This window comes from Phascolarctos cinereus, unplaced genomic scaffold (assembly GCF_003287225.1).
Source record: "Phascolarctos cinereus isolate Bilbo 61053 unplaced genomic scaffold, phaCin_HiC Scaffold_4;HRSCAF=312, whole genome shotgun sequence".
NCBI lineage: Eukaryota > Metazoa > Chordata > Mammalia > Diprotodontia > Phascolarctidae > Phascolarctos > Phascolarctos cinereus.
This window is the reverse complement of record NW_027555847.1, coordinates 521,318,450-521,344,295: the sequence shown is the minus strand read 5'-3', so window position 1 is coordinate 521,344,295 and position 25,846 is coordinate 521,318,450. Positions and strand designations below refer to the sequence as shown.

The following is a 25,846-nucleotide window of genomic DNA, read 5'->3' as shown; positions in this document are numbered from 1 at the left end:
GGTGTTCTAATCTGTGAAGTCAAAGCCTTTTTTGTCAAAAAAAAAACCTAAATACAGCTGAATCTTGTTTTCTCTGTACTTTTCAGGCATTTGGGTGACTAAAGATATGTGGTGTATGCTGTAAGAAATCTTTTGTGAATGCTGACAGGTTCATAGTTTTAACATTCCCATGATATGTGTGTAGATCATTCCTACAAAGACTTCATAGCAGCAGTATGTGTTTCTTCCTCTTTTGGTTCATCTCATTTTGTTTGGCATTGAGGGACCCAAGGCGCCAGGTATACATTGGGGGAGAGGGTGTTAGCCATGAAGTCGAGACAGAGCGAGAGCAGCTCAGAGGCTGAAGAAGTGAGGAAAGAGGGGCAGCTGCCCTCCGAGGCCAAAGTACACTTCAAAGTGACATGGCTCATCATGGAGGCTGGTGTCAAGCTATGGATACAATCCATTCCAATTGCCATAGCCTGCACCATTTACCATAAATTTTTCTGCAAACCAAATTAGATGCATATGACCCTTATCTCTTCTCCATGTCAGCCATCTGCTTGGCAGGTAAAGTGGAGGAGCAACACCTCAGGACAAGAGACATCATCAATGTCTCTCACAGATATTTAAATCCCAAGAGGGAACTTTTGGAGTCAGACTCCTGGTTCTAGGAACTGAGGGACAACATCGTTCAGTGTGAATTATTCATGTTGAAAGTTTTGCATTTCCTGGTCTCCTACCAGCATTCCCACAAATACCTGCTCCACTACCTTATTTCTTTAAAGAATTGGATAAGCCATCACAGCTGGGACAGGACTCTCTGGCAGCCTGGGAGCTGCTGTGAGACAGCTGTCATGGAGCATTGTGTGTTCAGTATCCCACCCAGCACATAGCTGTGCCAGTGCCCTATCTTGCCTTGCAGTGCTACAGAGTGGAGGTACCTGCCGATGCCAAGGCAGAAAAGCCATGGTGGCATATTTTTAGTGAAGACCTTACCAAACCAGTCATAGATAATATTGTGTCTGACCTGATTCAGATTTACACAATGAACACAGAAATCCCTTAATTGGTCTAGGGCCATCCAAGTGAGAAGCAAACATTTGCTTTGTCTGAGGGCTGGATTTGACCCACTCAAATGGGTCCCAACTTCAAAAAGTTAAGTCACAGATACCAGCTTTGCATTAACAAAGGGGGAAGAATTAACTTCTTTCTGATTGCTCTTTGGTATCTATGTGGTGGGTCAGTGGATGAGGGGATGATAGGCATTCCCCTGGGCAGGTTTGGAACTCATGTTTGGATACAATAGGTCCATATTGAAAAAGGAATGTACTACGTTCAACTGCTTTTTGCACCTTAGGAACTTTTTGAAGATGAATCTTTTGAATTTGGTACAGACTGTATTTAGGCATCTCTTCATTAAAACAAAATTAAAAATAGAATACTTAATTATACCCTTTGGGATATCTTTTCAAGCCATACATAAGCTTAACCTTCTAACATAAGTGAACCATATTTTATTTTACATGATAAAAGATAAGCAAAATTTTTGTAAAGATGTGAAAATAGGCATATAGTTTAAGAACTTCAATGTTCTGCATGGGGGGGTGATATTAGCCATAATTTTTTTTTCCATTTTGTGTTATCTTCTTCTCTCTGAAATATATTACAAAGTGTGATCATCTTTTCAACACAAATGTCCTTCCAAGAATCCTCTATGTTCAAAATCTTGGAAGTCCTTGATCTCTGAAAAATCAAAGTTTTCCAGTAAACCCTGGGGCAAATAAAAGGTAGGTAGCAGGAGAAAGTATGCTTATTTCCGCTGATTACCGTGTGCAAAAAATGGTGTCAAAGGGAAAACCATGATGGATCAGTCATGTAGCAACCATCAGGGAGTAACAGAAAGACAACATAAGTGATGCACTGGTACCCATAAAATGTAAAAAACAGACAAAGGCCTCTAGCATACTAGGTAGCTATGTGGAAAATCTCTATGAGAAGCCAGGGCAAAGAATCAGAGGAAGAGACAGTACAGATGGGTTATTATCAGCACCAATAGAGGGAATGCCCTCATAGATGAGATCATGGATTGACTGAATTGTTGGGAGAGTAGCAAAGCACTTTTAGAGTTAAGGAACCAGAGCTATATTGCCAATAGTTGGCCAAAAGAAACAATTCATCTTAAGATTTTCATTTATGTCTCCAGAACAAATTTGCTGTTTATATATTAAACTTTTTTGTTGGTTTCCTAAAAAAATTTATTTTTTTCATGGAAAAAAAATTGCCTTGGGTAGTTTCTCTAGCTAGCCAATCAACTCGCATTTATTAAGTACTTACTATGTGTGGCAGTCAATGTTCTAAGCAGTGGGGATGCAAAGAAAGACAGCAAACAGAAAAAAATGGCTGCTCTTCTAAGGAGCACACAATCTAATGCTGGAGGCATAGCAACAAACAACTATGTGCAAACAAGATTTTTACAGGATAAAATGGGAATTATCTCAGAGGGAAGGCATTAAGATTAAGGACTAGGAAAGACTTCTTGCAGCAGGTAGGACTTTCACTGAGACTTGAAAGAAGCCAAGAAAATAATGAGGAAGAGATAGGAGGAAGAAAGTTCCAGCAATCAGGAGCAGCTTGTGAAAAATGCTTAACATCAGGAGATGGAATGTTTTTCAAGAAAAAGTAAGGAGGGCATTTTCACTGAATCTCAAGGTGGATGAAGTTAGTATTAAGGCAAACTAAGAAATTAGGAGCTGTTTGGTTTACATCAGAGAACTCACCAATAGATGTCTGTGTAATTTAAGTTCCTTGTCAGAATTATGGTATGTTTCTGTTCTAAGCTTATGTTTATGGTTGGTCTTCTTTTTTGTATCTCCAGAGCCTATGATAATGCATTGCACATTGTAGGTAATTCATTAATGTCTTGTAGACTTAAAAATATGAATCCAAATTGAATTTCCAACGTACTACACACACCATCCAATCACATCAGTGAACCTGAACCGACTATTGGTTTGTAGCTGATCAATGCTAGAAGGTATAGATAGAAAACCTAGAACTGAAATATTGTATAAAAAGTTTAAGAGAATGATAACATTTGTTTGAACTTGATAAGATATTCATCCTGTCATTTAGTGACCAATTTTGCCTTGGGGTAAAAAGGTAAAAATATGCAACGCATAGATAGGAAATTTCTGAAATTTTTGCTGGCCCACATCAGTGCATCTTGGAAAATGAGTCCAAAGAGCAAGATCAAGGGCACACATGAATGAGAACACAAAATGTGTTAGGTAGACTGAAGTAGTCCACATATCATAGATTATATGGTGATGAATAATAGGATATAAGGATGGAAAGCTAGGGTGTCATCAAATTATAGAGAATCTCAAACTCAAGACAGAGTAGTTTACAATTTACTTGGAGACACTGATCAGTGACTGAAGTGTTTGTTTTGATTTTTTTAGCAACATGACAAGATCTATTCTTAAGAAAGAATAGTCCAGCAATGGTAAGAATGATGAACTAGAAAGAGAGGAGAGAGGAAGCAAGAAAGATTGAAAGGAGGCTTTTGCAATGGCCTACATAAGTTGTGACTTTATTGAAATAGTGGCCATGGGAATAGAGAAGAAGAGAGGAGAATAGATATGAAAGAATTTATTGTTTTTATTTTTAACATATGTTTTTAAAACTTTGGGTTACAAATTTTCTCCCTTCTTCCCTCCCCACCCACCCTCATTGAAAAGGCAAGCATTTTGATACACATTATAGATGTGTACTCATGCAATATACTTACATAGTAGTCCCATTGTGAAAAACTGAATATATTTCCCTTCATCCTATCCGGATCCCCCATTTATTCTATTCTCTCATTTGACCCTGTCCCTCCTCAAAAGTGTTTGCTTTTGATTATCCTCTCCCCCAGTCTGCCCTCCCTCTATCAACCCCCTGCTCTTCCGTCCTCTTCCCCCCTTATTTTCCTGTATGGTAAGATAGATTTCCATAACCCATTGTGTATGTTATTCCCTCCTTAAGCCAAATCCTATGACAATAAGATTGACTCATTCTCGGTCACCATTCCCCATTTCTCCTCCACTGTAAAAGCCTTTTCTTTTCTGTTTCATGTGATATGATTTACCCCATTCTGCATCTCCCTCTCTCATTCTCCCAGTATTATCCTCTCTCACCCCTTAATTTTATTCTCCAAATATCACCCCTTCATCTTCAACTCACCCTGTGCCCTCTATCTATATATACACATACATATAATTTTTTTCCCTCCCACTACCCTAATACTGACAAAGGACTCATGAGTTGCAAATGTCATCTTTCCACGCAGGAATGTAAACAGTTCAACTTTAATAAATCTCTTATGATTTCTCTTTACTGTTTACCTCTTCCATGTTTCACTTGAGTCTTATATTTGAAAGTCAAATTTTCTATTCAGCTCTGGTCTTTTCCTCTGGAATGCTTGAAAGTCCCCTATTTCATTGAATGACCATTTTTTACTCTGAAGGATTGTACTTAGTTTTGCTGGGTAGGTGATTCTTGATTGTAGTCCTATCTCCTTTGCCCTCCAGAATATTATATTCCATGCCCTGTGGTCCCTTAATGTAGAAGCTGCTAAATCTTGTGTTATCCTGATTGTGTTTCCATGATACTTGAATTGTTTCTTTCTGGCTGCTTGTAATATTTTCTGCTTGACCTGGCAACTCTGGAATTTGGCTACAATATTCCTAGGAGTTTTCCTTTGGGGGTCTCTTTCAGGAAGGGTCAGATGGATTCTTTCCATTTCTATTTTGCCCTCTGGTTCTAAAATATCAGGGCAATTTTCCTTGATAATTTCTTGAAAGATGATGTCTAGGCTCTTTTTTTGATCATGGCTTTCAGATAGTCCAATAATTTTTAAGTTCTCTCTCCTGGATGCATTTTCCAGGTCAGTTGTTTTTCTGATGAGATATTTCACATTCTCTTGCAATTTTGCATTCTTTTGTATTAGTGTTAGAGTACCTTTATTTCTCAAATTGTCACTAGATTCCAATATCTCCATTCTAATTTTTAAGGAAGCATTTTCTTCAGTAAGCTTCAGGACTTCCTTTTCCATTTGGCCAGTTTTTCTTTTTAGGGCATTCTTCTCCTCATTGGCTTTTTGGACCTCTTTTGCCATTTGGGTTAGGCTATTTTTTAAGGTGTTATTTTCTTCAGTATTTTTTGGGGTCTCCTTTAGCATCACTCTCAGTTTTTCCTCTGCTTCTCTTACTTGCTTCTCAAAATCCTTTTTGAGCTCTTCCATGGCCTGGGACCAATTCATATTTTTCCTGGACACTTTGAATGTGGAAGCTTTGGCTTCGTTGTTTTCTTCTGGTTATATGTTTTGATCTTCTTTGTCACCAAAGTAAGATAATATAGTCTGACTCTTTTCATGCTGCTTGCTCATGATCCTGGACAATTACTTGAATTATAAACTAGTGTTGAGAATGTACTGTCCCAAACTTCAAGGGTTTTGTGGAGCTATTTTCAGAGGTATTTCTAGGGACCTGTAAATTTTCAGTTCTTCCAAGGTGGTATAATCAAGGGCAAGGTGTTTACCCCTTTCCTGGCCTGTGCTCTGGTCTATGAGTGACCACAAGCAGTCTTTTCTGCCTTGGAACTGTGAGGAGGGTTTTCTCTCCAAAGCCACTACAAGCTCCACCATGCCAGTGCTCCTCCTCACCCCAGGACCGCCACACAGAACTGTGACCCAGATCCAAGCAGGGGCAAAACAAGAGAATCCTGCACCAGCAGAGAGATCCCTGCAATCCTCCTCTGATCAGACACCTGATTCCCCCTCAGTCTGTGGACAAGAAGCTCAGGAAGCAGCTGCCCACCACAAAGCCATGCTCCTAGGAACTGGAGCTAAGACCTGTGCTCCTCTCTTACCACTGCAGAAACAGACTTTTCCCACTGACCTTCTAAGTTGTCTTTGGCATTAGTGGGTTGAGAAGTCTGGAAACCACCACAGCTACCCATGATTCAGTCCTCTGAGGCCTGCTCCATGTTCCCTGTGGCCTGTGCTTCTACTCCACACTGCGCTCCTCTTCCAGCTTGGTGTAATATACCTTTCTGATCAACCATCCAGGTTGTCTTGGGCTGCAAATTTGTTTCATTCTGTCTTTTTGTGGGTTCTGCTGCTTTAGAATTTGTTTAGAGCCATTTTTATGGGTATTTGGAGGGGCTTGGGGCAGAGATCAAGCAAGTCACTACTTTTAATCCACCATCTTGGCTCTGCCGCCCTGAAAGAATTTATGCAGAAGAAATTGAAGACTTGGCAGGAAAGATGAAAAATAAAAACACCTGATAGAACACTGGCTTATATACACCTCAGAAAATAACATGGAAAAAGTTCATAAGTTTTAGTTATTTTTACTTTGATCATCAAGTTCAATTGACATGGGAAAAGGAAAAAGAGAATAGGATTCATAGTCAGAGGACTTGGGTATACATCCCGTCTCTGATTCTTACTGCTTGTGCAGACAGACATATAATTTTCTGTTCTTGAGACCTCAGTTCCTCATCTATAAAATTAAGAGAATAAGACTGGCTGAATCCTAGTATCCCTTCCAGCTCTAAATCCTATGATCATATATTTAGATTAAGATAGATTCTGCCTTGATTATAGATGTCAGTACTTGATGAAAATGTTTCATTATGGGCACTTTCTGTGAAGTACTAGACTGTTGGAATATAAACAGACACTCATTCAGACACATTTCATTTACTTATGTGCACTAATGTTAATCAATACTGAGCAACTTTCTTAAAACAAAGAATTTGACATTGGCAATAGAATTTTAATCTACCTTACAATTCATCAATTTAACTCTTACCTTTTCTGTCTCATCCTGGTATCCTATTAAGTGCATAGGAGACCTGAGTGTGAGTCACCACTCTGATACTGACTAGCTAATGTAACCCTTTGGAAAATCATTTAACTTCTCAACCTCAATTTCCTCATTACAAAAGTCAGGGAATATTGCTTGAAATACTACTTTGTATACTTTGAGGTGCTATAGAAATGCATTTTAAGAAGAACATATGTACATAGATTGAGGGGGATGGTTTTCAAATCATTGGAAACCTGTTGCTATCTATCTATCTATCTATCTATCTATCTATCTATCTATCTATCTGTCTATCCAGAAATAGATAGATAGGTAACCTTTTACATAGTACTTTCAGGATTTCAAAGAATTTTGTATACATTAGTTCATTTTATCATCACAGAATGTCTTTAAAGTGGATGTTATTGGTATTCCCAATTTTATAAGTGAGGAAACTGAAGTTCAAAGATATGAAGTAGAATTTGCCCAGGCTCACACAGCTAGTAAATGTCTCAGGATTTTAACACCAATTTTCCTAAATCCAAGTCCAGTAGTCTTATGAGCTCTTGCACAGTCATTTAAGAAATAAAGGAGGGAAGGGGAGCCTAGAGGAAGTTTTTCTTTGCCCAGATTCATTTGCATGACAAGACCTAGAAGACTGGAGGTGAGGGGATCAGAGGGAAAGCTCAGTTCTTCAAAACTAGGGAAACCTCAGCAATATATGAGAAGGCAGCCCCTAAAATGATTTGCTAGATATGCAGTTATGTTGGAGGTTAAAGAAGAATTTCCAACTCTAAGTCACAGATTCTTGTGGCATATACATTGATCCTTAAACTAAAACTTAGACTCTCAGGTCACTAAACTAAAGGACAGATGGAAAAGACAGTAATAAAAATAGGATGAACAGATTTAGATAGAAAAATAAAAAAGTTGTTTAAGGATATGCTTTGTTCAAAATTCCAATAATATACCCATGCAAACCTATCCTATGAGTAGTTGGAGATGTTGATGTGGAGAGAGGTTGGCATTAAAGATGGAAATTTGGAAGTCAACTGAATAAAGGAATGTGAACTGACACAATGGGTCTAAATGAAAATTGTCAAGAGTAAGAATGTAAAAAGAGAAGATAATTGAACATGGACCCTTGAATATCACATATATTAAATGATTGCAAAGAAGATGGACAGTCAGTGAAATAGATCGGGGAAAGGTGAAGAAAATGAAGAAGGAACAGAAGGTGAAGGAGGAGGAGAAGGTAGATGTGCAACTTTTGAGGAGGAAGAAGAGTGAAAGGAAGAGGAAGAAGAGAAGACCCAAGAGTCTATAAAGTTTCTGAAGCAAAGGGAAGAAATAGTATCCTATAGGTTAGCTATGGACAAAGGCTATTATCAATGAGAATAATAACCAGGCAATTTGGTTATTAGTAATTCATTGATAATCCCCATGATCTCATTTCAAATAATTTAAGAAAGATGTCTCTCAAGTTCACCTTTGACTGGATGAAATAGGAGAACTTAGAGGGAGTGGTTAAAAAAGGATTAATTTAAGGAAGATGCCTCACCAACAATGCATCAATGATAACACCTCTATTGTTTTATTTAAGCAAATAAAAACACAAGAAAACCTGAACTTTGCACTTCTGTTTTATCCTCTCAAAGAAATATTCTCTTTTGATGCTTGAACAGGAAAAAGTATAAGATGACATTGCTGGAGGCAAAGAGATTTCTAATTATCAGGGGAAATTTTTCCAATTTGTATTTCCCTCCAAGCAATAATGTCTATAAATATTAATCAATTGTCTCTGACAAAAACATTGTCTAAAATATAGAATATTGTGTTTTCTTTGATAATTTGTATTGCTTAAGTGGACACATTTGGTATAGGCAATATTTTTAAGCTGAAGAGTGGAGAAAAAAGAGGACTAAATGATATAGTACAATTGAAGGATGTGTTTTTCACACTTTAGAATCTTGAACATGTTTAAGGTAGAGGAGAAGATGCCAGTGGAGACAGATTGAAGATATTGTTTCAGCCTTATATCATATCACTAACATCCATATATTTTATTCTTCTGAAAAATTTGGCTATTCTCTTCCATACTTAAATTACTCTTGCATTCCTATGCCTTGAATGCCACCTTCCACTCTTCATTCCTTAAATTCCTTCCTATATTTGGAAAAATAATTGAAATACCAATAAATACCAAATAGCAGCAATCATAATAATCCACATGAGAGATAGGTCTTGACTAGGGAAGTGGTTATGTGAATAAAAAGAAGGGGACATATACGAGAGTGTTGTGAAGGTATAAGTACTAAGATTTGGTAACAGGTTGGCTATGTTGGGTGAATAAGACTGGGAAGTAAAGGATGTTCTGAAGTTGAAACCCTGGGTGAGTGGAAGGCTTGTGATGCCCTCAGTAGTGATATAAAAGCTCAGAAAAAGGAAATATTTAGAGGGAAAACTAAAGAGTTCCATTTTGAACATTTTGAGTTTGAGATACATGTGGGCCATCCAGTTTGAAATGCTCAAAAGGCAGAAAGAGAATTGGCTAGATATATAGATCTGTAATCATATAATGATGATAATTGAATACATGAGAGCTGATGATATCCCATTAGGCTGTGACACAGTTCCCTGAGAACAAGAGGAACCAGAGCTGTCTTTTGCCTTCTTTTGTGTTCAAAGCATTTAGCACAGTGCCTGGCACATAGCAGGAACCTAATAAATATTTATTGATTGATTAGAAGAGAAGAGGGTCAAGGACAGAAACTTAGGGGACAACCCAAATAAGCAGGCATGAGATGGATGAAAAATCAGCAATAGAGGCTGAAGAGGAATAGTTGGAGAAGTAGGAGAAAATAATGTCACAAATACCTAGAGAGATAAGATCATCCAGGAGGAAAAGGTGATCAATAAAATCAAAATTTTCAGATTGTCAAAGAAGGATCAAGATTGAGAAAAAAAAAGCCATTAGATTTTGTAGTTAGAAGTGTTTAGTCTTACTCCCTTCCAGGATTTAAGGTCCTAGAGAGCAGGGATTCTGTCTTTTCTATTGTCTTTGTATCATCTTGATGTTAAGCACAGTCTTCAGACACACAATTTGCTTTATAAAATGTTATTGAAAGAAGGAATAAATAAAGAGAATGGTTCGGCAAGGTCCTGAACAGACAATAACACCAAGGATATTTGGCTTAGTAAAGATGGGGGTGGGGGTGGGGGTGGGGGAGATACCTCTTTTGTGATTAGAAGGAAAGAGGAAAGTGTATAGGATAATGAGAATGTTTTAAGGAATTGAGGAAAAGAGCTGAGGAAGGTGGCATTGGATACCTCAATCTTTTCAGTAAAATAAATCTTTGTTATATGTGGAGACTGAAGAAAAATGGAAGAAGAAAAAACAGACACTATAGGAAATGAGGTAGGTAAGAAATTATTGATGGCAGAAACAAGAGCCTAGTTGAGGTTATGCAATGTAAATTTTTAGCATGTAGAATCAACCTTTTTTTTCCCCTAATGATGTTTTTCAGACCTGGAGTAGAGATAACAAATGATATAGATACTGAGGAATAATGATTTTTGGGTCAGGAATGGCAGAAAATTGGAGGGAGAGAACAATGAGTTTATTCATTAAATAAGGACATAAGGATAGGTATGGGGGCAAGTAGAGGCAAGAAAATCCCAATAGCAGAAATATAGTTAGATATATGAATAGGTCAGCAACTGAATGCCATAATGAGGGTAAAAAATAGTATCATAGGTGCATGGATGTAACACTGCAAGCAACCTTAGAAATAACTTACTCCACATTCTTCCTTTTGAAAATAAGAGAAACCAAGATCCAGAGAGATTAAATGAGTTGGTGAACATCACAAAGTAAGTGATAGACTTAAATTCAAACTCAGGTCCCTTCCCTCCAAATCTAGTGCTTTTTCCACTAGTGTCAGAGGTGGTTGCTATGGAGTAGAACATTAAAATTTCAAATCTTAGAAGCAAAACATTTCAAGAAATTATTTATATTTAAGGAGGTGAAGAAATTTTCAGGTTACTGAAGGGATTATCAGTTATACTTATTTAAGTCCACAAAGAAAAGGCAGTGCATAGTATGGAGGGAAAGACTCTAAACCAGATGTATTGACTGTTGTGACTATTGACAAAGTGATGTGGAGGTTGACAGACGAGGGAAAAGAAAGGAACAAATCATTCATTGTGTACCTACTATGTGCCAGGTACTTTATAATATCTCATCTGAGACTCACAATAGTACTATGATGTAGTGTTATTATTATCCTCATTTTACAGTTGAGGAAACTGAGGCATACAGAGGTTAAATGACGCCTATGATCACACAACTAGTAAGTGAATGAGGCAGTATTTGATCTCAGGCCTCCCTGACTCCAGATCTATCACCCTGCTTTTTGATACTAGCAAAATGAGGTAGTCCACACAGATTATGTGGACCTTAAATGATGAAAGTATATAAGTTTAATAATGGTTTGAAAATGACATTGGAGAGGAAAGATTATACTCCTACAAAGTCTCCTGGATTTGTGAATGGAGTGAGATAGGAGAAAGTGCATTTTCCAGTCGAAAGGGTTCCAAAGGATTTTTTGTTTTCAGATAAAAGCTATCTTTCTGTTATAGAGAATATAGAGAATGGATGTTGGTTGAATAGTTCAAGATATGAGAGGGATTGCTAAAACTAATCCAGAAGGTCCAGAAGGCAACAGCCAGGAGATGGGCAAACTGGTTAGGGGGCCCAGAGATGATGGAAGAAGTAGAGATGATAAGAATAGATATTAGTTTCAGAAGGTATTCCAAAGGCAAGAGACTGAATAACTGGAAAACAGGAAGATTTGTGCTGCATAATTGTCGGTAGAATACAACTTCTGGATTTAATCCATCTCAGAATTTGTGATACAACTGCAACAGTGTTGCTTTAGATTTAGAATACATTCCTGCAAATATTCTTTATGTTAGCAGGTGTGGATACTCCTTTTCCGAGCAGGAAGATGGCAGAGCTGGGACAGATTGTTGATCAGATGGGGACTTCTGAAAGTCATATCCCCAGGTGGATGTATGTATAATTTATGTATATTCATACATATAAAACACGTGTTTTTCTATGCATATGTACATATATATTTTACACACCTATGGAGACATCATGATATAGGAGAGAACATGTTGGACTACATGTTAAAAAGATCTGAGTTCTAATCACTGCATCCTGGCATTTACCATAGGCAAGTCACATAAAAGGTTCCAAGACTTAATTTCCTTATCTGTAAAATGGGGGCACAATCATTTGTATTGCTCACTATCAGAGGGCTGTTTTGAGGATCAAATTTTTTAAATGGATGTATAAACACTAAAGAGCTTTATAAATGCAAGTTACTGCTCATTCAATTGAACCAACATATATTAAGCACCTATTGCATGCTAGGTCCTAACAATAGGGACTAGACCTGTGATTTCATTATTATGGAAACTCTAGACAGAGGAAACGCCTTCTACTAATGCAGTTCAGTACTTTCTCTGCACCTAAAAACCTACCTAGAGCACTGTGGGAGTTGGTGATTTGCCTATGGTCATACAGCCAGTACGGGTCAGAGTCAGGACCTGGACACAGGTCTTCTTGTTTGGCTCTCTGCCCTCTAGGACATACTTCTGCTAGGTGGGAGGAGCAGAGGACAAAACATGTACATAAAAAATGAATAAATGTAAAGTCATACTAAGTAACTACAAGAAGGAGTGTACACTAATAACTGGGGTGATCAGACGAGACCTCAGGTAAGTGATGGCACCTGAGCTGTGCAGGAAGGGAGGAAAGACATCTACAGCATGGGAAAAAAAAACCTTTGTAAAGGCAAAGAGAAGGGAGATGAACTATTCGGTGTGATCAGGCCAGTTAGGCTAAAAAACAGATGATGAGAAGGAATATTATGAAAGGAAAAGTAGGTTAAAAACTGTATCATGAGGGGATTTAAATGACAGGCTGAAGTGTGTGTGTGTGTGTGTGTGTGTGTGTGTGTGTGTGTGTGTGTCTGTATGCACATACACATATATATACACACACAGGCACACACACATATATACTGTATGTGTATATGATGTATATATGTGTGTGTGTGTGTGTGTGTGTGTGTGTATAGTTATCATTACTAAATGAGATATTGCATCCATAGTCCTTTGAATGCTTTGAAGGACCATGTAAATGGCAGCTACTATTGTGCATAGCTGTCATGGTATCTTCTAAGAGATCAGAATGTTCAATCAAAATTTATAACTATACAAATAATCCTATTATATAAAATACTTTTGGTTATTGACACTTTTTTAGAGGTAGATTCCTCTAGTCCTAAGTGGGGAAAAAATGAGTATTCTATTTATTCATTTATATTGTAATTTCCATTTCAAAGATGCAGCAACTGCCTGTCCAACCTTAAAAAAAATAAAAAATGTGTTCCAATTTTGTGGAAATCTGGCAAATTTATGGCCTCCTAAACTTCAACCTTCTGCCCAAGTACAGAGGCTTTTCCAAAGCTGAATAAGATAAACGGTCATTTCTGTAGAACCAGAAATATTATTGTTTGATCACACAACAGTCTAGAGAAAGGTTCAGCCCTCAATAATATATAATAAACCAAAAGAGTTTTTGTTTGACAATATGAGAGGTAAAGGAAGTTTCACAACCCATGGTATAGTGTGGTAGCACTGACAGATTCAGTTAGTAGTCAGTCAATAAGCCTTTATGAAGTACTTACCATGTGCCAGATACTGTGCTGAATGCTGAGGATAGAAAAAGAGGTGAAAGACATTTCCTGACTTCAAGGAATTCAACACAAAGTACACACATACACACACACACACGTGTGTGTGTGTGTATATATATATATACATACACATATATGTATACATATATGTATATGTATACACATACATATATACACATATATATACTTTGTGTGTGTATATATATACACAACACAAATATATATATATGTATACATACACGCGCACACACACACACACAAATATGCCATATACCGAATAAATAGGAAGCAAGTAATAAAGAGGTGGCCCTCATATTAGGAAAGGTAAGGAAAAGTTCCTGTAGAAGAGCCACTTAAAGAAATACAGGGAAGCCAATGAGCAGTGATGAGAAGGGAGAACATTCTCAGCATGGGAGACAGCCAGAGAAAACTCCTGAACGCAAGAGATGGAGTAGCTTGTTAATGGAAAAGCAACTATATAACTATGTACTGTACTTCATTGTTCTTAATAAGGCTGTTATAAGCCATAATTGCATGGGATACTACTGCACTTTCTTGAAATGATGAGAAACTTTTGAAATTAACTCTAGGTTTTAATCAGTTTTGGTCTGATTTGATTACGGTGATTTGTATGCATGTGATGTCATTGGGTAGGCATACTAATGGAAGGAAGCTGAGTTCAAAAAGCTTCAAAACAAAAGTCACCATGCCAGGTCTCTGACACAGAACAGGGGGATATACACACCATCACTAACATTCGAACAGGTTTTGATCTGAAATTTCACTTCTACTTTGGAACCCAGAATACCTTTCCCCCCCATAAAAGCAATAGTATTCATAGTTTCTTGATACATGTGCCAGGTTCCAAAGCTTAATTAACCCATGTTATAACTGTAATGTGAGCTTATAATACTGCAGATATGCTGCACCCAAGTCTGCACTACTCAAGTCATTTTGCAATAATATGTGTATATGTGTTGTTGTTGTTCAGTCGTCTTCAGTCATGTCTGGCTCTTTGTGACCCCATTTGGGGTTTTCTTGGCAAAGATACTAGAAAAGTTTGTCATTTCCTTCTCCAGCTCATTTTATACTTGAGGAACTGAGGCAAACTGGGTTAAGTGACTTGCCCAGGGTCACAGAGCTAGTAAATGTCTGACTTCCAGATTTGAAATCAGGAAGACAAGTCTTCCTGACTCCAGCCCAGCACTCTATCCACTGTCTTACACACACACACACACACACACACACACACACACACACACATGTATGTAGTATGTATGCATGTTCAGATAGATATAGCATATATACACACACATATTTGTGTATATATGTATATATATATGTGTGTGTGTATATACGTATATATATTTATATATAAGCACACACACACATATATACGCATTGTGTATATGGAACTGCAAATTCCCCAGAACATGTGTGTGTGTGTGTATACATATGTGTGTGTACATATAGATAGATACATGCATACATACATATATACATGTATGTGTGTGTGTATATAAATATATATATATATATACATATATAAAACTCTACCTTTGAATCCCAAAATCATTATCATTATTAAGCTGTTTGCCTGTGCATACCATTTGATCCAGCATTACCACTACTAGGTCTGTATCCCAAAAAGATCATACAAATGGGAAAAGGACCCACATGTACAAAAATATTTATAACAGCTCTTTTTGAGGTGGCAAATAACTGGAAATTGAGGGGATGCCCATCAATTGGGGAACGGTTGAACAAGTTGTGGTACATTAATGTAATAGAATGCTACTGTTTCATAATAAATGGTGTGTAGGGCAGACTTCAAAAAAACCTGGAAAGACTTGCATAAACTGATGCTGAGTGAAGTGAGCAGAACCAGGAGAACATTGTGCACAGTAATAGCAGCACTGCGGTGACTGACTTTTTAGACTTAGTTCTTCTAAGCAATGCAATGATCTAAGACAATTCCAAAAGACTCATGATGAAAAACGGTATCCACATCCATATCCACATATGGAGTCTGACTGCAGATCAAACCATACTATTTTCTCTTTTTTTGTTATTTTTGTTTTTTCTCTCTCATGTTTTTTTTTCTTTTGTTCTGATTCTTCTTTCACAACATGACTAATGTTGAAAAGTGTTTAATATGATGATGTATAGCCTATATCAGACTGCATGCCATCTAGGGAAGAGGAGTAGAGAGGGCAGAATTTAGAACTCAAAATCTTATAAAAGCAAGTGCTGAAAACTAAAAATAAATGTTTTTTTAAAAGAAGAATGAAAACAATAAGTTTTTTGCATATTTTAACATTATTGCTATGGAATAAAGTGTCCTCCCCTTACCCCATTATTGTATTTTGCTGCATTATATCACACGAAACAAAACAAACACACTTGCTATCATGCCAGGCACTATGCTAAGTACCTCAAAAATATTGCATTTGATCTTCAAAACAAGCATGTGATGTAGGTGCTAGTATTATCCCATTTTACAATTGAAGAAACTGAGGAAGACAGAGATTAAACAATTTAAGAGTCATACAGCTAGTAAGTATCTAATATAAACTCAGAACTTCTCGATTCCAGGCCCAGCATTCTATGTACTGCGGCACCTAGCAGCCTCATGGTATTATAGTGTATTGTGTTATGGTGATGGGTGGGTGTAATGTAATTTAATATAACGTAGTACATTGTGTTGTATTGTGTGTTTCATTTTGGCACAGCAAAACATTATTTAGCCTTGGATTAATACAGCACTTTAAGGTTTGCAAAGTGCTTAATATACGTTATTACATTTGATTCTCACAACAACCCTGTGATTTGGATGCTACTATTATCCCTATTTTACAGATGAAGAAACTGAGGCAAAGAGAGGTTGAGTGATTTGCCCAGAGTCACATAGCTAGCAAGCATGTGAGATGAGATTCAAAATCAGGTCTTCCTGAGTCCAAGTTTAGTACTCTGTGTATTTTGCCACCTAGCTGCCTCAGAGCTAGGAGTCAAAGTTCTAGCTTTGAATCTTGATTCACCACTTACTAGTTTCGTTTTGCTTTTTTTACTTTGGGCACTGGCATATCCTTCTAGGTATAGTTCCTATTCCTCATAAAAGGACCTCACAGATAATCTATTGGACCTTAGAAGATCAAATATGATGCATCAGTACCTACCCAAATTCATGGCTTGTGAATCTGCACTGATGTGATCAGCTTTACCAACCAGCCAAAGGAAATACTGGTGCAAAACAAATGCCATTTAATTAAAGAGCATAAGAAAATGAGAAAATAAAAGATCCCCTAATGCCCCTATGGGGTACACTCTTCTACAAGAGGCAACACCACCAGCAAATAGAGGACAGCAACTTAGAGAATACAAATGACCAGGGAAAACACATAGAGCTCATGTAAATGGGGCATGCATGGAAGGATATAATCAAACAGGGCACATATGCAGCTGAGACCTCTCACTCTTGAGATGCTACAAAGCTGCTGATAGGCTACGGTTATTCTTTCTGTCATTTTCTTGGGGGCATTGAATCTGCTCATTGTCTTCACTAGAGGTAATAACATCATTCTCTCCTTTGGTGTCTCTTCTAGATTTCTAGTTGTCATGTCATAAAGTCTGAGATCCAGAAAGAACAGAAAACCACAAGTTGAAAAAATATCATTATTACTTATAATAAACCATTGAAGAAACAACAAAAGTAACTATTAATGCTACCATCACCACCACATGAATGACCTCCTTTTCTATAGTGACTTAAGGCTTATAGAACAAGTGCCTACCAGATTCTATTATTATTAGCTATAGCTAGGAGTGCATGATTGAGGTGAATGAACAGGAAAGTAGGTTACGTGATGGTAATAGAAAAAATTGTAAACATCCCACTATGTGTATTAACATGAAGGTTCAAGTAGTTGTGGGAGTGAGGAAAAAATTATTGTAGTAAAAGGTGACTACCTTCTGCATTTCCAAATTGTCTAAAGTGTTTTTGAATTTATATTTATATTTTAACAAAATTACTTATTTGACAAAAAGTAAATAAATTCATAAATCAGATAAAATTCTTTGTCAGCGCATATATGTTGATTTTTGTGTGGAAAATACATTCCTCACACATGGCAAAATAAAAGATTCAGGGATTGGCTGTGATCTTCTTCCCAATCTTCTATTTGTTTTTATGAGACCTGGTCTTTTGTCACCCTACAATTTCTGAGCCATGTGAGAAAAAATGATTTTCAACCCAGCCTATGACAAATTAAACAAATTCATAGTGGTACAGTTAGTATTATTGGAGAAAGTAAAAATTGTTTTCTTTTCCTATAGTGAAATATTACATTGACCTCATTTCTTCATGTAAAGATAAATGTGCCTTTTCTAGCTGTGGTGAGTACACTTAGCAGCCTATCGCTAGTTGAGATCTATCATGAAGTGACTTAGCTTGGCCTACATGATTTCACCATATTCTGGGTCACTTATGCATCAGAGAGCTAAAATAGTTACTTTCCCTGCCCTTGTCTTTTCACTATGACATCCTGCTTATCTATGTAAAAGGTTGCTTCCAGATTCCTTCTTCCAGGCATAGAGTATGGAAGAGAGAAGGGAAGAAATATTTATTAAGAACCTACTGTGTGTTGAATATTGCACTATTCTTTATAATTATTATCTCATTTGATCCTCACAACAATACTCGGAAGTAGGTACTATTATTATCCCAGTTTTACAGATGAGGAAACTGAAGCAAACTAAGGTTAAGTGACTTGCCCACTGAGTAATTGTCTGAGAAATTGTCTGAGGCTGTATTTGAACTCAGGATTTCCTGTCTCCAAGTCCAGAACTCTATCCAGTATATTACTAGCTAGCTCTTACACAAGGAGATTGTTGTATTTATAAGGGACAGATATGTAAAGAAAGGAAAAAAGGATAAAAAGGCAATTCGAGACTTTGATTTGTCTCAGTTATTGATTGAAGATAAATTCTATATCACCTTACTTCCTTGATTTTGGAAATATGCCAATACCTGGTACTAGAGCATGGACCAACCTGAGTGAAATACAGAAAGTTTCCAGAGGAGTGTTCAGTAACCTTTTTTACATCATGAACCACTTTGGCACTATGGCAGAACCACTATGACTCCATCTCAGAATAGTACTTTAAATGCATAAAATGCATAGGATTATAAAGAAAACCAATTACATTGAAATAAGATTATTAAAAATAATTCTCTAAGTTTATGGAGTCCAGGTTAAGAACCTCTGCTCTAGAGTCTTTATGATTTAGCATATAGTCCTAATCTCCATCTAGCTAATTTCAACTCCCAAATATTATTTTAAAGCACAAGAGAAGGAAACTTACTGAAACATTAACAAATCTTCTTCAGGTAAAAACAAAAACAAAATTTCTTTCACTAGTTCGTATTAACAGTATCAAAGTAGTAGAGCAGGAAGAGACTTGGAGGCCACCTAGTTCAATCCCCTCATTTTACAGATGAAAACCAGAAAGGCAAAGAAAATTATGTAAGGTAAGATAGGTAGTAAATATAAAAGGCAGAATTTTAACCCAGCTTCTCGCCTCCAGAGATGTCCTCTTCACAGTATTAATATATGAGCTTGAACAATTTTGAGGGGCTTGTACACTTGTCAAAAACCTAGAAAAAACAACTTTGGAAAGCAATAATTTAGCTAGATAATTTAGATATAGAATTGCTAGCATTAAGACAACTAGAATAAGGGACATGATGAAGTTTATTCCAGCTCTATAAAGGAAAAATATTATATACTGTCCTCAAATTAACATCATTATCATCATACACAAAAACAATTTATTGACCTTAGAATGTGAAAATACCTTTGTGAAACATTCAGATGCTCTAATAGTATCTCCTGTATAAACTTATTGATTAGTTATTTTGAGGATGTCTTTCATAGCTTCTCTCATTCTCTTTCTAAATTTTTTCTCTCTTCTTTCCCTCTCTCCTTTCTCCTTTCTTCTCTATTCATTTTCTCTTCCTCTCTGGTCTCCTTTCCTCTCTTCTTCCTTTCTCTCTCTTATTCTTTTTTTCTCTTCCTCATTCCCTTGGCTTCTCTACAAAGCCATGAGATAGTCATAGGATTATGGGGAAAGATGGGAAAGGGGGAGTAAGAAAACAGTTGAAAAGAGTTTATGAAAGGTTTAAAAAATCCTGTCACAGGAAATACCTTTGAGCTACAGACTTTTCTCTAGGTTCCCATTCATGCCACACATAGAAATAGTACTTCTTTGATTTGGTCTCAATGAATTCTATCTAGGGAAAATGGTTTAAAATAAATGCCTCTCTGGATCCTATGCATATAGCACCAATAGGAGCTAAGTATGGAACCTGGGCCTAATGTTGGTCAAAAGAGAGAAAAATAAAACAACAAAACTATTGGCATAGCTTTTAATTAGGGTTACACATACATTGTGATTCTCCCTAAAAGTATTCTTGTTTTTGCAAAATCTGTTTGCTGTTAGAGAAATATAGTATAATCATACTTTTCATCCTACATTTCCTTGCTTGAACTCAGCAGTCAATATTGCCACTGAATGGACAGGATCTCACTTAAGCTAATGATCCTTCATAATAGGAACATAAGTAATACATATACCATTGAACTCCCCCTGCTTGTGCACTTCAGCCCTCATTTGGAGCCATGGATATACAATGGAAAAGTGATTTTAATACTTTACTCTGGATGCAGAAAGTTTATTTCATTAGCATTTATAAAGTACTTTGAGAGGCTCCCTAGGAGAGCTGTTAGAAGGATTAATTGATGACTGTGAAGTGTTTATAGTAACACAAAAATGCTAAACAGTAACTCCAAAAAAGCAACACAGAGGTAGAAATTTATTGCAGCCATAATCGTGAGCTATAGCTACTCAGCTCCATGGCTTAGTTAAGGATGGCTGGAACATAACCTCAAAATCCATGTGATAATAGGCAGAACTGGGAATTCAGGGCATGGTTTCTGACTCCGACAATGGATTTACAATTGTTAGGTCTGTTTCTAGATAAAATTGTGAAAGATACAAACATGTCTTTGTCATCCTCAAATGTCCTTTTTGAGTAGCCTTTCCTTTTCAGTCACCTTACCTAGATATTGTTCGCAGATAACTATTGTCGTCATTTGCTCTCAGCTACCCACTATCCCCCACTCTACTGCTTGTTAAATCCCCGGATCCACATTCTGCACATTCTACATTCAAGAGTTACCTTTTTCATGTTCTATTTATTGGGACTTTAATTTTACTTCAGAATTTTATGGGTCTTTGATATCCTCTACATTATTACTCCCTCCATAAAAGATAACAACCTTTTATCCATGAGCCATTTTTGTCCCTATTACACCATACATCCACCATAGATAATCTGGCTAATGGGCAGGGGGCCTTCACCTATATACTTATGTGGGTACTTCATTAGTATTAATTCAACATGTGGATTTCTCATCTGACAATACTCATTCTTGGGATGTTTGGTCTATATCTTCTTCAATCACACATTTCCTCAAACCTACTTCTCAGTTATAGACAAATATAAATTTCCATCTTATTCCTTGCAGATTGCTTAAATCAGGACTGACTCAAATGCACTGGGAAATATTCAAGGCAAAGAGACCAGAGGTTATGCTTAAATTGAGATGAAGCAATGCTCTCTGGGAGGGCTCTGGGAGGGCTCCAGGAAGAAGACAAAAACCAGAGGATATCTAGCTAGCTAGCTAGCTACTTACCTAACTACTTACTTACCTACCTATCTCTCTATCTATGTAGGCTAACTAATTCAAGAATTTCCACCTCTATTTGCATCTTGTCTTATGCCACCAGGCTTTCTCTTACATTACAAGAGATAGTGCTTATAAAAGTCATCAGTATAAGAGTTGTTTTTTCTCTTTCTTTCCTTGTTTTCTTTCCTCTTTCCTTTCCTTGTTTTCTTTCCTTCCTTCCTTCTTTCTTTCTTTCTTTTTTCTTTTTTTCTTTCTTTCTTTCTTTCTTTCTTTTTTTCTTTTTCTTTCTTTCTTTCCTTCCTTCCTTCCTTCCTCTGTCTCTGTCTCTCTCTCTCTCTGTCTCTCTCTCTCTCTCTCTCTCTCTCCTCTCTCTCTCTCTCTCTCTCTCCTTCTCATATTGAGTTCTTTCATGCAAAGCCAAGTGCTTTGTATAAGGAGGTTTTACAAGCAAAAAAGTTACAAAATCTTCCCTAATTTCAACAGAAAGAAAAAGAAAAGGGAAACATTTTCTCAATATTGTTCCCAAACCTGAACAGGTTTATGAGGCTTTGAAAAAGTAATAAAGTTGTAAAGAACACAGTATTTCTCACTTGGGTAAATAATAGAACAAAGGAGCCTGACTGACCAGAAGTGAACTGTAACATGTTACACATATTATCTCATTGATATTCACAAAAACCCTGAGACAGAGGTACTATTATGATCCCCATTTTCCAGATGAAGAAATTGAGGTATAAGGAAGTCAAGTGACTCGCCCAGGGTCACATAGCTAGTAAGCATTCCAGCCTACATTTTATCTGCTTCACCATCTAGCTGCCTATGCCATACACATATGATAAAATGATTTTCTAATGATTTTTTAATAAAACCATCTGCTGTAAACAACAATCAGGGCACTATTGAACAGCTATTTTTATGGTTACATTTATCTTTGAAAAGTTGTATGAGCTCAACATTTGAACAAATGACTTTCTGGCTGAAGCAAGGTCTTAATGGCTATATTTTGCTCCCAGTGAGCCAAGTGCTTTTGCAAACATTCACCAGATAATAAATGTAGAGGAATAGCAAATTCTTTGCATCTTTTAGACAGTTATGAAAATAAAGATATAGTCTTCTATGGAAAATCATTTACAAAAGCTTGACTCTTCTCTTATGTTTTTATCAAGATGAACCTTGGTAGACATGTAGATAATTTTCATAATGCTTTTATAAAGGTCCTTTTTATGGATAATAATATCAGTTGTGGTTTTTTTTTACCTTTTCTATTAGTATTTTCTTCTTACTGGGATATCTTGTAAAATGCTCCCTCAATGCTTTCAAGATTGTGTTGCCTCAAGCACAGATTTCTTCAATGTATAATAGGTCTGCTCCAGCTAAAATGTCCAAAGTGTCATTTCAACTTCTTTAGGGAGAACACTAGGAACTGATGTGCTAGGATCCAAATGTGATAGTCTCCTACTAGTGCTGATCATAAAAATAAACCATTACAAATATTTTCAAAAATGTGTTATGTTTCCAATCTATATTGTTGTCAACCTGTTAATTTAATATGAATTCTCCACAATCTCATGCTGTGCTCTCTAATTTTGTTTTTCTTTCTTCTAAATTTTTGCTGTTCTAGGAGGTAATATTCCTTGTCTTCTTCCTACATCCTGATGTAGTGGGTGTGTATCCATGTTCTTGCAACACTCGAAACTGAGAGAGAGCATCACATATTGAACAAAATTCTCTGAACTGAATTGCTAGAAGACTGTGTTTAAGCTCTTTGGTATTTTCTTGTATGGATGACTAGGGAGATGGGAAACTTTTCAGTGTCAACAATTCAAAAGATGACAAGAGTCTTGCACACAGTTGTTGAGATGCATATTATGATAGGCAATGGGCATAGGGGCAGCCAAAGGAACAGAGATGGACAGAAACAGTAGTCTCATTTGGGCCATCTTGAGAATGCAAAAGCAGTCTTCATAAGCTAGGGATGATCAAGGTCCTGAGAACAGAGATAGCCATGATTGGCAGAGACGTCCAATATGTGGTATGATACAACATGAGACACCCCACCTGCCCCAAATATCCTAAATTTCCAGTTCCTAAGAGGTCTGCACTCCATGCTGGGATGAAGAGGAAAGTTACTAAGCAGAGAGAATATTCAGGCTATCGCTATTTAACAACTATATTGTGAGTTCGAAGTAATGTAAAAATCTCCCATCTTATTGGCAAGCAGAGGATATAATTGGAGAAAGTTTACAACTAAATTCAATCACTTGTTATTTACCTTGTATTCTGTTTCAGTTAAGTGTATTTTGTTCTGATTTTATGTGTCATATGGTTAGGTCTGGCAAAGAGTCAGATGGATGGGAGCCATAGCTATGGATTTCACTAGATTCTGACCCAAAATAGCACACTGAACCTGGAAAGTAGCAAGATATCCCAGGGCCATTTAGGAACTTAGTTGGTGACATGCTACATTGAAAGCAGGATGAAATAGGTTGTGTTTCATTTTTTGCTTTGGATTGAATAAGACCATCATGAGTATTGAGTCAAGTTAGAGATGTTTGCTCTAGCATCACATAGGTCCTTAAAAACAGCAATTCCATCGAATATTTTTCCTATCTTTGCCCCGCCTTAGGCTACAATTTGAAAACAAAGTTTCTCGGTGAAACTTACAAGTCACTGTGTGCATTATTGTGTGCTAAAGTGACGTCTTTTTTTTTCCTGAAATGACATTTTAAAATTTTCATTAATACTACACACGTAAGTATTGGGCACCAGGACTATTTAGTTTTTAAAGCCTGGCTTCTCAATCTTTTTAGTGTTTATAGACCTTTTTGGCAGTTTGGTGGAGCCTATGGGCCCCTTTTATGAATAATGTTTTTAAATGCACAAAGTAAACACATAGAATTACCAAGTAAACTAAAAGATGGTGAAAATAGATATATTTTTCTTCTCTAACTTAACATCCCCCCTCCATGAAATCAATCCATGGATCTCATTGTGCTCCTATATTTGAGAGTGGAAACTCATCAAGAACTACTGGTTTGGAGGCACTTATTTATTGCAATATAAGGGCTCTATACCATGTTATGGACATTTTCAGAGACAATAAAGATGGGCTGAGAAATCTAAGGATAAATAAATACAGGGAAGAAGTAGATACAGCTGGGCTATGCATATTATAGAGCTATATCTTGATTCTTATATTCTTTCATGTTTCCCAAAGGTATGAAACTATTAGTTAACTAGTTATTAAAATAGTTTCTTCTGGTGACCTGAAGAAGGTTGTGCTAGTTTCAAACTTTAGGACAAATCATTAGCCTACCAGTACTATTACTAAGGACTAAAGATGGAAAGCTCTGGTCCTTTTCAGGAGGGAATCCCTGCCACTAAGAGGAGGAATCTTTAGAAATCAGAAAATATCAACAATCACTGAATCACAGATAGATCAAGGTTTTGAAAGGAGCTCAGAGACGATCAAGTTCAACTAAGGCACATGAAGGTTAAGTGCCACTGGATCACACATATCAGTGGTGGGGTATGAATACAGGACAGGGCCTTTGATTCTAGATCCACTGAGCTTTCTACCACACCATACTGCCTCTGATTTAAACATGTCACAGAAGTAAAAGAAGAATGGCAGGAGATTGATGTAGAACAAACATCAGTGGCTGCCAGAGAGCCTCAAGGGATTCGCTCTTGACCTCATCAATTCCCTGAAAATTCTAGATCCCTAGAAAATTCTGGATAAATGTATTGTGCTCAAGAAGCTGGATGAACAATTAACTGGGACACAGAATGAACATGGCATCTATAACTTGTGACCATTCAATATAAAGGAGAGAAGGCCTATGTTTCTGTATTAAATTTAGAAAGGTTGCTTCAGAGACTGTTAATAAAAGGAGTATGCCTACTAAACATTAGACTTACCCAATTTTTATAAGTACGTCTATCTGTGAGGAACCCAAACATATTCTGCAGTAAAGCTTGACATCGCTGGCAAAGAGAATAAAAGGAAAGATGATGAACGGAGAGAGATCCAAGATTGGAAAAACTGACTCCATTTGGGTCTATGAAATTTCTTTAGAGATGAGACCAAAGACAGGCTGGCTCTAATTGATGGCATCCCACTTGAGAAATCAATAATTTCCCCTAGATAATATTAAGGACAAGTCTTCTGAAAGATGCAACCATGTGTAGTAACTTTTTCTTAGTGGAGGGGGAAGAGAGGAATTTGGGGCTAAAGTCAGGCCAGCCTGCTACAAGGAAAAAAAAAGCATAAAGAGAGCTTTCCAGAAGGGGCTAAATTGTTTTTTTTTTTCTTTTCACTAAGTATATTCTAGATAGAGTCAAAAAATAATTTTATTTTGGTTGGTCAGAAGCTTATTGGAAATGGACTGGCTTCAGAAAATTGAGGTAGAATAGGAGACAAGGTATGAATAAAACCCTAGAAAACAAAGCTCACATCCCATCAATCCTTTCATAAGACCCGATACAG

General features: G+C 36.8%; 1 pseudogene; it reads left to right on the top strand.

Annotated features, from left to right (window-relative positions):
* Nucleotides 1-306: 306 nt before the first annotated feature.
* Nucleotides 307-1,048, top strand: LOC110207760 (cyclin-Q-like; annotated as a pseudogene).
* Nucleotides 1,049-25,846: the final 24,798 nt, after the last annotated feature.